Here is a 15,158-nt window from a genome sequence, read left to right as displayed (position 1 = left end):
AAGAGCATAGTTTTTCGGTTCTCCGAAAGTGAAGCAATGACTTACGGGATCTGAGAGCAACCGGAAGAGAATTCCAGAGTTTTGGACATAGAAGGGGCGCCCATTAAGATGAGCTCTGCGAAACCTAGATAGAGTAAACAGTGCAAGGTCATTAGTTATTGGTACAGATCATTTTTTATCGGTACCATACTAATCTCAGAAGTTTTAGTATGTTGTAATTTGATTTTACCAGTGAAAATGCTAATCTTCTCCTGGGATTTAATGAATCATGTTTGCAAGGAAACAGTTTCCTCTCCTGATCTTCACACAGAGTTCATGGATGGTACTCCAGAAGCTAAAATAAAAGCACACATTCTGTAAATTCACACTATCTTTCTCAACTAAGTGTGAATAAAGTATGATATTCTGAGTAAAACATGTACTTAAAACAGAAGCAGTAGCCTGTCAGTTGATTCTCCGGTATTCTACTGCAGTGTCCCACAATGTCCTAATGAATAAGTAGAGTGCTAACAATATCTTTTTATAGAACACTTGTGGCACATCTGAAGCCATTCTGAGGGATTAAAAGCTGTAAACACTTAACAAATTTTTTCTTAAGAAATAAAAAAATGTGGAGGGGTAATTTTGTCATAGAAATTATGGTGAGTGGTCTAGTAAGCTTAATGATGACACATTTTCTATAAGATCTCAAATGTGTTCTCCATCCAAGTCAGTCTTTTGGGTAACACCCCAGTGCATTATTGCAACTTTCAGGTGCTCTAATAAAGAACTACAGCACTGGTATTTTATTACTGACATCAGTGAAGCACACTTGAACCCATCTTGATTAAATCGAAGTTGTAAATCCTAAATCATTTCCTTTACAAAGGAAAACAATGAGGGAGTTCTTTCCATCATAAAAATGATGGTAATGTACTGGAAAGCTAAAATGAGGACAAGCAGATGACAGAAACAGGGCAGCATAACAGACAACAAACTGCAGGAAAGAAAGGTCAGGGGCACGTGCAAGAACAATGGAGGGCTGGGGGAGAAGGTAACCCCACTGACCAGGGAGGGCACATGGCAGGTGCAGTGGCAGCACAACAAAATGCAAAGGGAAAAAGGGGGCGGGTAGGGATAGCACTTGGGCAACAGATTGCAGAGGGGAAGGGACTGAGAAAATAAGCTGACCAGGGAGGGCAGGAAGTAGCGGCAGCAGCAGCACAATAGTGTGGGGGGGCAAGAGAGAGGAGGCAGGGGCATGCACACAGACAACAGGCTGCAGGGGAAAGGTGAGTAGGGACAGCAAGCTGACAAGGTTTGGAAGGCAGATGGGTGGTGGAAATACAATAGAACAAGGAGTGCAAGAGTGAGAGGCCAGGAGCACACAGACATACAGCGAAGGGTAAGGGAGCAGGGGTGTTACAGGGGCATGCACATGGATAACAGAGGTTCCAAAGCAAAGACAAGGAGATGATGGGCGGAGCACTGAATCTTTTCAGACACTCACCCCAGTCACAGATCTGAATGGAATCCAGCATCTTTCTTTAGCTAATTTTGGCACCCTAATTCAAAACCAGCCACATGCAAATCAGTCTTGACCCTGTTCCTCATCAAACAGTGCAGCCCGAACTGCCAAGCCAGGTCTTCCCTGGACCAGAAACAAGCATCTTGAGACTGGTTTCAGGGTAACACCCCTCATCATCCAGGCTAGCATGAATTAACCCTGGGCGTAGTAGGCATAGTGGGGCTACGAGAAGCTACGCGAAGTGGGCAAGAAACTACGTCCACCTACGCACTTCGTGTAGCTCCACTACGCGCCACCCGCCTCCCTCCCGCTCTCCCTAAATACTACCCGCCTCCCTCCCGCCCTCCCTAAATACTTAAATAACCTTTTTAAAAAGAATAAAAACCACTTACCTTGTCCGCTGCGTCTCCGGGGCCCCCTCTCGTAAGCGCGCCGCCTTCTTGGATACTAATGCGCATGCGCAGCCGCCCGCGCATGCGCATTTCTTGTGAGAAATGCGCATGCGTGGGCGGCCGCGCATGCGCATTAGTGTCCGAGACGGCGGCGCGAATACGAGAGGGAGCCCCGGGGATGCAGCCGACAAGGTAAGTGGTTTTTATTCTTTTAAAAAGTGTTATTTAAGTATTTAGGGAGGGCGGGAGGGAGGCGGGTGGCGGGCAACTTCGCTACTCCCACGGAGTGAGCGTACTGTTGCCGGCTACGCCTACTTTGCAAATAGCAAAGTAGGCAACACTACGCACACTCCGTGGGCGTAGCGAAGTACTACGCCCAGGGTTAGCATGAATCCAGTAGCAAAGTGAGCAAGGGACCCACATCCGAGCATACCCTGCCATCTTAGGACGAGGAAAGCAAACACAAGTAGATGATGGACAGAGTGCTGAAACTTTTCAGACACTCACCCCTAGTCATAGATCTGGGTTGAATCCATCATCGTTCTTAGCTCACTTCGCCACCCCAGTTCATACCCAGCTATATGCAAATCAGTCTTGACCCTGTTCCTCATCGGACAGTGCAGCCCAACTGCCAAGCCAGGTCATCCCTGGACCGGAAAAAAGCATCCTGGGAAAGGTTTCAGGGTAACACCCCTCATCAGCCAGGCTAGCTTGAATCCAGTTGCAAAGTGAGCAATCAATCAATCAATCAATCATATCATTTGTATAGCGCAATACTCACCCGTGAGGGTCTCAAGGTGCTGGGGTGGGGAATGCTGCTACTGTTCGAAAAGCCCGGTCTTGAGGAGTTTTATGAAGGTCAGCTGGTCTTGGGTCTGCCGTAGGTGGATTGGGAGGGTGTTCCAGGTCTTGGCGGCGAGGTGGGAGAACGATCTGCCGACGAAGGTTGCTCTTTGGAAGCGGGGGACTGTGGCAAAGGCGAGGTCGGCGAAGAGGAGCTGGTGGGTAGGGTTGTAGAAGCTGAGTTGTCTGTTGAGGTACGTTGGTCCGGTGTCATGGAGTGCCTTGTGTGCGTGGGTAAGGAGCTTGAAGGTTATCCTCTTGTTGACCGGGAGCCAGTGCAGGTCTCTCAGGTGGGGTGTGATGTGGCTGCAGCGAGGGATGTCAAGGATCAGGCATGCAGAGGTGTTCTGGATGCATTGGAGCTGCCTCAGGAGTTTGGCTGAGGCTCCTGCATAGAGGGCATTTCTGTAGTCCAACCTGCAGCTGACGAGGGCCTGGGTGACCGTTCTTCTCATTTTAGTGGGGATCCACTTGTAGATCCTGCAGAGAATGTGGAGGATGTTGAAGCAGGAGGAGGAGACGGCGTTGACCTGTTTAGTCATGGAGAGGGTGGAGTCGAGGATGACCCCTAGGTTGCGTGCTTGGTCAGTGGGTGTTGGGGTAGTTCCCAGTGCGGTCGGCTACCAGGAGTCGTCCCAGGCCGAAGGGGTGGATCCGAGGATGAGGCCCTCCATTTTGTCTGAGTTCAGCTTCAGTCGGCTGTTCCTCATCCATTCAGCGATGGCCTTCATTCCTTCGTGAAGATTGGTTTTGGCGGTGTGGGGGTCCTTGGTGAGGGAGAGGATCAGCTGGGTGTCATCGGCGTAGGAGATGATGTTGAGGTCGTGCCGACGGGCGATGTGAGTGAGCGGTCCCATGTAGATGTTAAACAGAGTTGGGCTGAGGGATGAGCGCTGGAGTACGCCGCAGATGATCTCAGTGGCTTTGGAGAGGAAGGGGAAAGGCAGACGCTCTGTGTTCTGATGGAGAGGAAGGAGGTGGTCCAGTCCAGGGCCTTCTCTTGGATCCTGGCATTGTGGAGTCATGTTCCTAGTTTGTGGTGGCAGACCGTGTTGAAGGCGGCTGACAGGTACAGGAGGATGAGGGCCGCTATTTCTCCATTGTCCAGCAGAGATTTGATGTCATCGGTGGCGGCGATAGGAAAGTCTCAGTGCTGTGGTTGCTGCGGAACCTGGACTGGGAAGGGTCCAGGGTGCTGTTCTCCTTGAGGTAGCGGGTCAGTTGTTCGTTGATGGTCTTCTCAATGAGCTTTGCCGGAAACGGGAACAGGGAGATGGGTCGGAAGTTCTTGAAGTCCTTGGGGTTCGCCTTGGGTTTCTTGAGTAAGGCGTTGTTCTCGGCGTGCTTCCAGCTCTCCGGGAAGGTTGATGTCTCGAAGGAGGTGTTGATGACTCTCCGGAGATGGGGTGCGATGGCTGTGCTGGCTTTGTTGAGGATGTGGTTTGGTGGTTTGGGCCCACAAGGCCTTCAATGCCTCTGGGGCCAAATATATCCAAAAACGGCTGGCTCTTTCTCTTCCTGCTAGATCTCTGAGATCAGCGTCACAGTCTCTTGCTGTGGTCCCAGCTATACGAAGAGCACGGACTGGGGGCCGGTCCTTTAAGCGACTCGCGCCTCAGCTCTGGAATACTCTGCCAATTGCTCTTCGCAGAAACTCCAATTTGCTGGCCTTCAGAAAGGGCCTGAAGTCCTAGTTATTTAGTCAGTAGGCCTTGCTTCTCTCTAACTGTCCCTGCCTCCCCTGTGGGTCTTAAAGCGCCGGGACACTCCCCGGAGTAGCCGAGCGCTATATAAAACACCACCTAACATTAACATTGGTCTGACGGTGATGCGGAGAGGGTGGTGTTCATGATCTTGATGGTGTCATCGTCGTTGATGTTGGTCCAGGAGAGCAGGTGATTGGTGCAGATGCTGGTTGTGGGGGCGGAGGTCTCAGTGGTTTCTGGGCAGTCGTGGCATTGAAGTTGTCGTGGATGTCTACGATCTTGCGGTGGAAGAAGGTGTCCAGCGAGTCGCACAGGTCTTGCGAGGGTGGGACTTCATTGGTTATGGAGCTGGGGTTGGAGAGTTCCTTCACGATGTTGAAGAGCTCTTTGCTGGGACCCACATCTGTGCATACCCTGCCAACTTACGGCAAGCAAAGCAAACACAGGGAGATGATGGATGGGGCTCTGAAACCTTTCAGACACTCACACCAGTCACAGATCCGGGTGGAATTCATCATCATTCTTTAGCTCACTTTGCCACCCCAGTTAAGAACCAGCCATATCCAAATCAGTCTTCACCCTGTTTCTCATGTGAACAGAAGAGCCCGAACTGGCAAGCCAGGTCTTCCCTGGACCAGAAACAAGCATCTTGGGACTAGTTTCCGGTCAACACCCCTCATCAGCCAGGCTAGCTTGAATCCAATGGCAAAATGAGCAAAGGATCAAAACTCTGGGCATACCCTGCCAACTAAGGCAAACAAAGCAAATACAAGAAGATGATGGACTGAGAGCTAAAACTTTTCAGGTACTCCCCCAGTCACAGATCTGGATTGAATCCATCATTGTTCTTTAGCTACTTCGCCACTCCAGTTCATACTCAGGTACATGCAAATCAGTCTTAACCATGTTCCTCATGGGAACAGTCCAGCCCAAATGGCCCCCATCTTCTTCAGCTAAGTGTGAATAAAGTATGATATTCTGAGTAAAACATGCACTTAAAATAGAAGCAGTAGCCTGTCAGTTGATTCTCCGGTATTCTACTGCAGCCTCCCGCAATTTTTTAATGAACAAGTAGAGTGCTAAGTTTTTCTCTTTGTAGAAGACTTGTGGCACATCTGAAGCCATCTTGAGGGATTCAGAGCTGTAAACACTTAAAGCATGTTCTTAAGAAATTAAACAATTTGGGGGTTCATTTTGTCATAGAAATTTTGGTGAGTGCTCTGGCAAGCTCAATGAGAACACATTTTCTACAAGATCTCAAATGTGTTCTCCATTCAAGTCAGTCTTTTGGGTAACACTCCTGTGTGCTATTGCAACTTTCCACAGTGCTCTAGTAAAGAACTACAGTACTAATACTTTTATAATTGACATTATTAAAGTACACCTGATGCCAAGTTGATGAATAAAAGCTGTAAATCCTAAAGCATTTCCTTTACAAATGAAAACAATGATGGGGTTCTTTAAAGCTAAAATGAGTACACGTAGATGGCAGTGGCAGTGGCAGCATAAGGGACAAGAGAGCAGGGTCAGGGCCATGTTCAAAAACAATGGAGGGCTGGGGAAGAAGAGAAGCACACTAACCAGGGACGGCACATGGCAGGTGCAAAAGGTGCATAGCAGAATGCAAAGTGGAGGAGGCAGGAACAACAAGCTCACCACGGAGGGCTGGAAGTAGGGGCAGCAGCAGCATAATGGTGTGTGGAGGGCAAGAGAGAGAAGACAGGGGCATGGACACAGACAACAGGGTGTAGAGGGAAGGTGGGTAGGGACTGCAAGCTGACCAGACTGGGAAGGCAGCTGGTGTTGTGGAAACACAATAGACCAAGCAGTTCAAGAGTGAGAGACCAGAGGCACTCAGCCATACACTGAAGGGTAAGGGAGCAGAGACAGTAAGCTGACAGGTGCAGCAATGGTAGTTGCAGCACAGTGGCCAGTAGAGGGCAGGGAGTGAACAGCCCAAATGATGGATGGCAGACATAATATCGATTAACCCTGGACAAAGCACTATGCTATGCTCGCGTAGTTTGCGAAGTTTGCGCTACTTCGCACTACGCGAACTGCATGTAGCACAGTGCAAACACGCGTAGCGTAGTGCAGCGGTTATTTTTTGCTTACTCGCGGTCCTCAACGTCAAGTTAGCGACCGTGAGCAATCAAAATTGCATCCCAGCGAGACTTTTTCCTCGTTCGCGATCAGCAACATCAAGTTGCCGATCGCAAGCGTGGAAAATAAACCTCCCTGCGAGATTCTCAATGTGGGAAGGTCAGGTTTCTCATTGCGAGTGGTCGCGTATGCTCGCGACCGCTCGCAATGAGAAACTACTAGTCCGCTTAGAGAAAGCTGCCCTCGAGTAAAAATCTACTTGAGCGGCAGAAAACTACAGCTCGCACTGTGCAAGATACCGTTTTCAATGATTGCACAGTGCCGGATGCTTGTCCGCACTGTGCTATTCATTGCAAATAGCATCTTGCACAGTGCAGGCAGGGCACTACGCAGTTTCCGTAGTGCTACGCGTAGCTCGCGTAGTGCGAAGTGCACTTTGCGTAGCTTCGTGTAGCGCTACTTCGCAAACTACGCCCAGCCCTAATATCGATCCATAAAATTCGAAACAAAAAAAATATCAGAAAATGAAATATCAATACATATACTGAAATATAAAGATCACGAACATGGGGAACACAAATATTGTTGCTAGAAATGTCAGATTTTACATATTTTGATTCACAAATATCGGAAAGAAAAATATTTGTACCTTTAAATAAACATATAATATGTCACAAATATTGATTCACACAATATAGACTATAATATTTTGGCAAAAATAAATAATCATTAATCAAAAGATACAAAATATTTTTTACATAAGCCTATTACTTCAAATAATCCCGAAAATTGTTACACACCTATTTAACCCCTTGCATGCGTCGGATGGCCCCCGGCCATCAGACGCAGCGGTGGGAGTGCATGTGACGGCCGGGAGCCATCTGATCTGATCATAAAAATGTTACATCAACAATATTTACCATTCACTCCCCCAAAAATGCATATCTAAAATGTATACAATAAAGCCAACCCAAAAATTCTAAAATGTGCATAAACTGCAAACATTTAAATACTTTATATATATAATACTACAGTATGAGACACAAAACATAAGATAAATATCAGGGTCTCCAATATGCGAATATCATAAAAAAATAAAAAAATGACCATGAAATGGTCATTAATAAAATGGACAAAGGGGGCAATATTGTGCTCTGCCTAGACAACAATACCTCCAGAAGCAATATCGCCAGCTTGATGATGAGGAATGCTATGAAAGATCAAATATGAAGGAGTACAACAAAGCTAAAGAAGGCTTGAAGAAAGAACTGTTACAGTGAAAGTGATAGGGGTTAATCTCAAGTGAGTAATACAACTTCAGGTACCAAGAATTCCTTCCCGTCATCTACTTCATACCAAAAATTCATAACTAAGTAACACCTATCCCTGACAGACCTATTATCTCAGCTAATCATAACTTTTGTGAATCTATATCTCAATATGTGCATTATTTTCTTCAGGAACATGTCCAAAAATTGCCCTTGTATATTAAAGATACTGTAGACTTTCTAACTAAAATCAGTCAAGTTATCTACCGCTTATTACACTAGACATAGAGTCGCTGGAAACTAGCATTGAATATCAAGTAGGGTTCACAGCATTTAAGCACTATTTAAGTACACGGCCGATGAATAGATACAATCATAACCTTATGCTTTTAGACCTTATCAAGTGGTGTCTGTACAACAATTTCTTTTTGTTTGGTAAAGAAATATTCAGACAAAAGCGGGGTGTGGGAATGGGAGCCTGTTTCTCCACAGCTATGCATGTGTACATGTTGGCTGGTGAGAGGAACATGTTCTGAGAAAAATCCACTATGAAACATACAACACACATGTTATGTACTGGATAAGGTTTATAGATCATGTATTCATTATATGGAAGGGCAATCAAGAAAGTGCATTGAATTTAATCAAAGAAATTAACAATAATAACGTTAATCTCAAATTTACTTCGCATATTAATGAACAATACATTGATTTCTTATATGTGAAAGATTATGTGTCCAATGTGAAGCTCGAGAACACCTTAAATCGTAAACACACAGCAGGCAATTCCATACTGCACGCTGAAAGTTTTTACCCCAAAGATCTTGTGAATAGCATTCCCTATAGAGAATTCCTTAAACTTCGACGGATCTGCAGTATGAATGCAGACCTTGAGAAATGCCAACAGGTAGCAAGGGAAAGATTCCTACATATGGGTTATGATGAGAAACTGTTAAAAGGGGCTATGCAAAAAGCCAATGAAAAACCTAGAGAAACCCTTCTTTTGCAAAAGAAAAAAAAATACTGATCAGTAGGCCATAGTACCAACTATAACTAATGGCAACACAGTCAGACTCATAACCACATACAATCCCCAAGAACAACATCTTAGGGCAATTATTAACAAGAATTAGCCAATCGTACTAACAGATGGAGTGCTGGTGCCTAGACTACCAACGAAACCTACACTCACGTTTAGACGAGCAGCCTCTATGAGAACCCATTTGGTTAAAAGTAGTTCAGAGATCAGCCAGAGTACATCTTGGTTAAAACCAAAGCAAGGGTTTTACAAATGCTCGTCCTGCAGGGCCTGTAAATTTGGCATCAATACAACATACTACTCTACACCATTCAATCCCACTATGGTAACAATCAGTGGCAATGTGAACTGCTGGACTGATTTTGCAATATACGTGCTGGAATGCAGCTGTGGCCTTCGGTATGTTGGGATTACCAAGCTGCAGGTACATGTCAGAATTCTCCAGCACCTTCGTGCAATACTCAACAATGATGCCACATACCCTATGGAAAGACCTAATAAATCTGAACATCAGAATGGTTTGAATTGCCTCAAATACTTTGTGATTGATGCCATCCCCACCCTAAGGCGAGGTGGTAAAATGGAACTTATGCTCCTGCAGTTAGAGTCATGTATGATCATAGAACTTGACTATGGAGCACCAGGAGAACAACAATGAAGACCTACACATCTTTCTGTAAAACAGCAACTCCGTATCAAGTTTCTTCTGCAAAATACCTTATAGATGGGGAATTCTCTGATAGAACCATGATGATTATTTTAAACTTGGTAGTACAACACACTCTTGGCACAGTAAATGTATGCACATGATATATATTGTTTTAAACTGCTCAGTATTCATGATGCGTATGCTGCGTTGAACTAATCTAATTCACTAGAATTTAAATACAAATTATCAGACTATTACCCAGTGCAATACTGTACCAAATTTGAGTAGGTTAAAGATCCAGGTCAGTACGTACCAATATGGCTTCAATATTTTTAAATAAGACTCCAAAAGCTGATCTCTGGTACAAATGTATCTATATTTTTAGATGTGAGATATTGAAAAATAAATGGAAAATAGATAATAAAAACAACATCATGCACATTGGATACTTTGTACAGCTATGCACCAAGCCCTTTTAAAGCACTACACACTTATATGGTACAATTTAAGCACGCATAGCACTTTATAAAGGATATTCAGATTTGTATTGCCCATCGAAGGATGAAAATGTTAATATTTCAGATGTTTTAGACTATATGATATTTAACAACATGGTTGGCATTATAGTCAAAATGCAATATATATATATGGGGTAGTATTGTGAAAATGCATTTTAGGAGCAAGAATTGTAATACACCAATTCCCGCTACAATGCACTAAGATTTAAATGCGTTCTTATTTATTTATGTATTTACTTATTTATAAGATCAATGTGGTATGATGTTTTTTTAAACAAATATATAAAAAAAGGAAAGTCTATTAATAATGATGCAAAAGAAGGTCACTGCAACTAACTAAGTCTGTTCACTATGTCCTTTGTAAATGATGTCATGTAACACAATGGGTGATTTCTAAACAAGTCTACAGCAAGTCGTTTCTTTATGTGATCAAGGTCATTGTCCTGTGTTGACCGAAACATGTAACAACATGGAGGAGTGAGGCTCATTAAATTTTTGCATGGCAAACCAAGAAGAGTTTGTACCCATGCGTTTGTTCCCTTTAGAAAGCTGAAGGCCAATTTGTAGCTTATATATATATCTATATATATCTCATGATGGCAGGGCGAGCTTCATCGAATAGAAACTAAATTGCTCACTGCAAACCTTGGGTCGGCTCCTTTTTCCTTGCCTTGAAGCGCTCCGATGCATCTGGAGTTCGGGGGTTCCTGGATTGGGTGTGTTGCATATATATATATATATATAAATATATATATATATATATATATTACCTACTGGCGGTCGCCAGTAGGTATATATAGTTAGGATTTTTTCCCTATGGGATTTTTGAAAATTCTATGTCTAATAACTTTGGCGTTTGTGGACGGAATTGGCTGAAATTTTCTGGAAAATGGAACATTTTGTTTCTGAGCAGCCCCTGAAAATTTGGGGGGGGTTCGTCCAGGGGGGGCCGAGAAAAAAGGGGGGTCCCAAAACGTGTTTTTAACATTGATTTTTCCATAGGGCGGTTAGCCTCATTTTTAGCCCGAACGGCTGAATGGATTTGCACGAAACTTGGCAAAATTGTAGGGACTGGTAGCCCGATGTGCCTTTTGTAGGTCTCAATATATGTGCTCCAGTGGATTTTGAGAAATTACCGTTTAAAAAAAGATATATATCTGTAACAGCGGACCGGGCAGCTCCCCGGTTCGCGGACCGGGGAGCGTACCAGAACTTCGCGTAGCGAAGCTGATTGGCTTTCCGGTGTCTGTCAACATTCTAAACAGTCCGGAGCGGCCGCCATCTTGTCTCTCGGTAGGATTGAGAGACAAGAGGAGGCCAAAACAAAGGGGGAAATAACCATAAGGGGGCATAGTAGATCCTCCGTGACCCCCTAGGTTTAATGTGGAGGCTTTAAAAGGGCCCCGCGGGGCAAAAAATAATAATTTTTTTTTGTTTTTTTTCGTGGGTAGCGCCCGGTCCGCGAACCGGGAAGCGTTCTGGGCAGCGTACTGCAATGAAAAATGAATGAGAGACTTTTCAAATGCAGTATGTTAATTGATTGTTGGTTTTGTTGATTATTTTTTATTTTTTTAACTTTTTTAAGCAATTATTTATTATTGTGATTGTGGTTGAAAATTTAATAACATTTCTAACATTTAACTAGTTTATTAATTACATATAAAAATGATTAAAGACTCAAACAATTTTTTAATATTACATACAATTTTATTTTTCGGATTGTTTTTCAAAATTTATTAGTACGTCTAGCATTTGACTGTCCGATATGTCCTCTTGTTGAGTGAACATAAGTTCCCACATTTGACCGTCATCATAATGAAGTAAATGATCCACAGATTCTACACATTGAACTAATTCATGGTCCCGTGATTCATCCATGAAATCAGAGTCATCATTGTCCTCAATATCTTTTTCTGTGTTGTTCTCCAGAACAATTTCAAAGGAAACATTCTGCTCACCTTCCATTTTCTTGCTGTAATTTGCATAAAAAATAAATATATCAGTAGAGATAGGGCACTGTTGGGTTTAAGTTCAGACAGGTACTTGTGAGTTTATAACAGAGAAGTAATCTATGGGCACTGTATGGTTTCAGGCGTGAAGTAGTACTATTAAAAAGTGCCTGTGAAGAAGCCTAAGTAAATTCATAATTATACCACAGAAACCTAAATCAATCCATAATTATAATAAAGAAGCCTTTCTCAATGTCTAACTCTTACAGAGGGATAGTATATAACTATCTGAAAATGTTTTCAAATTTATAAAATAATATCTCACCTTCTAAAATCAAGTTTAAGTTGTGGGTGAAAATGATCTTGCAATGTAGTTCAGGAAGTAGTAGTCAAAAATGGCTGTGTTTCTCTCTCTTCCTTTATATATATTCAGGTACATAACCAATCAAATGTCAGGTAAAAAAAGTAGAAAATGAAAGTAACATTTTCATTGGTTGTCAATTCCAACACTTCAGATGTGTTTTGTGAAGTAATTTACCTCAGGGTATTTAGAGAGGTCTACAGGCTAAATGGCTCAATGGAATTCCAATCAAATTTGTGAAAATGGTAGGGATTGGTATGTAGTATGAGCTAATCTATATTTGGTGAAATTGTCTCCAGTGGCTTTTCTGTGAACTACTTTCCCACCTTTTTTGATGGTGCGCTTCCCAGGGAGCGACCCGGTACGCGAACCGTTGAGCGCCCCGGTTCGCGAACCTTAAGCGTTCCGGGAGTCCACCATTTTGTGTTTCGGTCGAATTAAGATACAAGATGGAGGGCAAATAATGTTCAGAATGGGTAGAAGGGGGCACGGTAGAGTTATCTTGACCCCCTAGGTTTTCTGAGGGTGGCTGAGGAGGCTTATATGTGCGAAAAAAAAACATTTTTAAAAAAAAATTCGCGAGGTTAGCTCCCGGTTCGCGTACCGGGTAGCGGCCCCGGTAGCGTACTTTGTTGAAAATTAGTGAAAAATGTTAGAGTTAAATAATAATTGTGAGTGATCAGATGTAGGGTAGCTCTGAGAAGAGCTTTTGGGTTTATGGTACATTTAGGTACTTATAAGTAGGTACCAATGCACATTCTTAAATTCAGAGTGAAAATTCTGTTGCCCTCATCTGAGAAGTGAACTCCATCTCCTCTGTAGATATCTTGCATGTAGTAACGCAAGTTATTGTTGTACAGGGAGCCCATTCCATGGTCTCTCATGTAAGCTGAAACAGATTTGTTTACATGCTTCCTCGACTTCTCAATTTGTGGACAAAATTGGTTTGACCACCTCCATTTCTGTCTTTGGCATATATTTGAATATACCAAGGCAGTCTGAGGAAAAAGTGCCATTAATTGCTCAAAGGTGTCCTTTAAAAGCATTTCCAGACCTACACCAATCAAAGTGCCCAAGTCATTACCTCCACAGTGCACAATTAACAGGTCAGGTTTTGGCAAATGCATAAAGGTTTTCACCAATGGTATCAATTGGTGACATTTTAATCCTCTGTGGCCAAACCACTTAATTTCCACATCTTGTAAATTGAGGTTAGGTAAATTCCTGCTTTCAACGTACCTTTGAGCCCAGTGAATATAACTATGTCCAACAATCCAGACAGAAAACATGGTGAGAGAAGGTTCTCCTGCAGTCAGATGAAGTGTGGCAATGAAATGGCAGTTGAAAAAATGAGAGTGTAAAATGAAAAAAAACCTGTGGAGTTTCTGTGTTCATGAAGCAGTAACAGTGATTGGTGGATTTTGATTGATGAAAACAGAAAGTTAGGGTGCACGGATGTGTTCTTTGAAAGATGTATTTTGAATGGTCAATAAAAAATCATTAAATGAAAGAATGCACTGGATATGCAGGTGCACTGAGAGTTCAGAGTTCAATTGCAACAAAGTTGTGTGAACTTGCAAACACCAGAAGTCTTCCAAGAGGTGGTTGCTATGCAAAATAGGCAGAAAGGGCAGAGGGGGGAAGGGTTTTCATTTGAAAAAAAGTGAGGGAAGAGTTTTGATTGGGTGACATGAGAAATATGTGTGAAGAATTACAGCATTTCTGTGCTTTTGATAGCTGCAGACTCTGGAGTGCATACCTTTTGCTCTGCTGAAGACAAATTGGTGTGTTTCTGAGACTGTTTTCAAACTCAAAGTATTTGCTAAGGTGAGAAAATATTTCTTTAATTTAGATAGAGAATAGTGTGCTTTAAGGAGAAAATTATGAATTATGTGGCGCAAATTGCTTGTAAATATGCTCCCACATGTGCATGGAAAATTTTGATTTTGAATGTTTGTGTTACATAGCCATGTTAAAAGTGATACAAACATGCTGCAAAGGCACTGAACGGAGTGCTAGTGACTTACTTCGTTGCTTGTAGGAATTTTGGGGCAGTTTTCATCGCACAGGAGTGCGTGTCCTTTCACCAGCACCTGATCACTGAGGGCGGAGGCAGGGGTGCGAGGTAAGGCGTGGGCTGCGAGTGTGCAGGGACTCCAACACCCAGGAGTCCCTGCGAAGACCACGGACTCACCATCCGGTCCGCTCTCCCCGCCGGCCCGCCCCCTGCACACCTGAACCTGTAAAAGGCGCTCCTCCCTGTCAACCCTTGGGACGCTGAACGGAGTGCTAGTGACTTACTTCGTTGCTTGTAGGAATTTTGGGGCAGTTTTCATCCCACGGCTTGCCGCTCCCGCTTCGCGGGAGCCGCTGCGCACAGGAGTGCGTGTCCTTTCACCAGCACCTGATCACTGAGGGCGGAGGCAGGGGTGCGAGGTAAGGCGTGGGCTGCGAGTGTGCAGGGACTCCAACACCCAGGAGTCCCTGCGAAGACCACGGACTCACCATCCGGTCCGCTCTCCCCGCCGGCCCGCCCCCTGCACACCTGAACCTGTAAAAGGCGCTCCTCCCTGTCAACCCTTGGGACGCTGAACGGAGTGCTAGTGACTTACTTCGTTGCTTGTAGGAATTTTGGGGCAGTTTTCATCCCACGGCTTGCCGCTCCCGCTTCGCGGGAGCCGCTGCGCACAGGAGTGCGTGTCCTTTCACCAGCACCTGATCACTGAGGGCGGAGGCAGGGGTGCGAGGTAAGGCGTGGGCTGCGAGTGTGCAGGGACTCCAACACCCTGGAGTCCCTGCGAAGACCACGGACTCACCATCCGG

The sequence above is a fragment of the Lissotriton helveticus genome, chromosome 4_1, assembly GCF_964261635.1.
Source record: "Lissotriton helveticus chromosome 4_1, aLisHel1.1, whole genome shotgun sequence".
Lineage (NCBI taxonomy): Eukaryota > Metazoa > Chordata > Amphibia > Caudata > Salamandridae > Lissotriton > Lissotriton helveticus.
The sequence above is the reverse complement of the archived record's forward strand: the minus strand, read 5'-3'. Positions refer to the sequence as shown.